This window comes from Sinohyriopsis cumingii, unplaced genomic scaffold (assembly GCF_028554795.1).
Source record: "Sinohyriopsis cumingii isolate HCF-2022 unplaced genomic scaffold, ASM2855479v2 utg004892l, whole genome shotgun sequence".
NCBI lineage: Eukaryota > Metazoa > Mollusca > Bivalvia > Unionida > Unionidae > Sinohyriopsis > Sinohyriopsis cumingii.
In genome coordinates, this window is record NW_028316848.1 from 32501 (window position 1) to 35209 (window position 2709).

Here is a 2709-nt window from a genome sequence, read left to right on the forward strand (position 1 = left end):
AATCACGGTTCTACCTATACCATGCCAGCCTAGAGCATCGCTCGTCGATGGCTAGCCACAAGGGTACCCTGTACCAAGGAACGTGTCGGTAGGTCAAGCCAGCCTACCGCGACCTAGACGCCTAGGTCGCCAAGCCACGTACCGCCCCAGCTCATCCAAAGCCGACTGCCTAGGGATACCCTGTACCAGCGAGCTTCCCAGGTCAGCCTAGCCGTACTAACCGCCCCAGTATCGACAGTATAGCAGCCTATATTGTAGGCTAGTGAGCTCGGTTCGCAAGGCCGCTATACTTTTCATATATAAATGCTACACCAAAATTTTTGTCCACTTTCAACCGAGCCACCTGAAAACGCATTTTTTTCTATATAATAGTGCCAAATTCTATATGTGGGTAGTTGATCAGAAAATTTTTCGACGTACCCTGTGCCATCGAGCTTCCCAGCCCATTTTCGAACGAAAAGCAACCACGTTCTTGCCTTGCCTGGGAAGGAAAGCATTTCACGGAATGCACCTTCCCTATCGTCCGAAGCCAGCTGCCTAAGGGTACCCTGTACCAGCGAGCGCCTAGACAAGCCTAGCTCAGTGTACCGCCCCAGTACTGTGGTATAGCTCCCGATATCGTAGGCTAGTGTGCTCGGTTCGCAAGGCAGCTATACCACTACTATAGGAATGCTACACCAAAATTTTTGTTCATTTTCAACCGAGCCACCTGAAAATGCATTTTTTTCTATATAATAGTGCCAAATTCTATATGTGGGTAGTTGATCAGAAAATTTTTCGACGTACCCTGTGCCATCGAGCTTCCCAGCCCATTTTCGAACGAAAAGCAACCACGTTCTTGCCTTGCCTGGGAAGGAAAGCATTTCACGGAATGCACCTTCCCTATCGTCCGAAGCCAGCTGCCTAGGGGTACCCTGTACCAGCGAGCGCCTAGACAAGCCTAGCTCAGTGTACCGCCCCAGTACTGTGGTATAGCTCCCGATATCGTAGGCTAGTGTGCTCGGTTCGCAAGGCAGCTATACCACTACTATATGAATGCTACACCAAAATTTTTGTTCATTTTCAACCGAGCCACCTGAAAATGCATTTTTTCCTATATAATAGTGCCAAATACTATATGTGGGTAGTTGGTCAGAATATTTTTCGACGTACCCTGTGCCATCGAGCTTCCCAGCCCATTTTCGAACGAAAAGCAGCCACGTTCTTGCCTTGCCTGGGCTTGCTAGCTACCAAAGAGAGTGTGCCTGCCTCTCTCCCTTCTCGCTTGTCCTGTCCTTGGTAAGCTAGCCTTCGATCGCACCTTGCTAGCTACCAGAGAGAGAGTGTGCCTGCCTCTCTCTCTCTCTCCCTTCTCGCTTGTCCTGTCCTTGGCAAGCTAGCCTTCGATCGGACCTAGCTAGCTACCAGAGAGAGTGTGCCTTCCTCTCTCTCTCCCTTCACGCTTGTCCTGTCCTTGGTAGGCTAGCCTTCGCTCGCACCTAGCTAGCTACCAGAGAGAGAGAGTGTGTGTGTCTGCCTGCCTGCCTGCCTGCCTGCCTTATCGGCCTCTCTCTCTCGTCTCGATTCACTTTCAATCGAGACCATAGGAAACGCATTTTTTCCTATATAATAGTACCAAATACTATGTGTGGGTAGTTGGTCAAAAAGTTGCCAAAAAGGTGCACCTTTTTGAATTCGTTCCGTTTTTACCAAGGGCTTTCTACCACGGCCAAACCCTCGATTCCCCAAGCCTTTCCTCACTCTCTCTCTCTCTCTCTCGCACCTTGCTAGCTACCAGAGAGAGAGAGAGTGTGCCTGCCTCTCTCCCTTCTCGCTTGTCCTGTCCTTGGTAAGCTAGCCTTCGATCGGACCTAGCTAGCTACCAGAGAGAGAGAGAGAGAGTGTGCCTGCCTCTCTCTCTCTCTCCCTTCTCGCTTGTCCTGTCCTAGGTAAGCTAGCCTTCGATCGCACCGTGCTAGCTACCAGAGGGAGAGAGAGAGCGTGCCTGCCTCTCTCTCTCCCTTCACGCTTGTCCTGTCCTTGGTAGGCTAGCCTTCGCTCGCACCTAGCTAGCTACCAGAGAGAGAGAGTGTGTGTGTCTGCCTGCCTGCCTGCCTGCCTGCCTTATCGGCCTCTCTCTCTCGTCTCGATTCACTTTCAATCGAGACCATAGGAAACGCATTTTTTCCTATATAATAGTACCAAATACTATGTGTGGGTAGTTGGTCAAAAAGTTGCCAAAAAGGTGCACCTTTTTGAATTCGTTCCGTTTTTACCAAGGGCTTTCTACCACGGCCAAACCCTCGATTCCCCAAGCCTTTCCTCACTCTCTCTCTCTCTCTCGCACCTTGCTAGCTACCAGAGAGAGAGAGAGTGTGCCTGCCTCTCTCCCTTCTCGCTTGTCCTGTCCTTGGTAAGCTAGCCTTCGATCGGACCTAGCTAGCTACCAGAGAGAGAGAGAGAGAGTGTGCCTGCCTCTCTCTCTCTCTCCCTTCTCGCTTGTCCTGTCCTAGGTAAGCTAGCCTTCGATCGCACCGTGCTAGCTACCAGAGGGAGAGAGAGAGCGTGCCTGCCTCTCTCTCTCCCTTCACGCTTGTCCTGTCCTTGGTAGGCTAGCCTTCGCTCGCACCTAGCTAGCTACCAGAGAGAGAGAGTGTGTGTGTCTGCCTGCCTGCCTGCCTGCCTGCCTTATCGGCCTCTCTCTCTCGTCTCGATTCACTTTCAATCGAG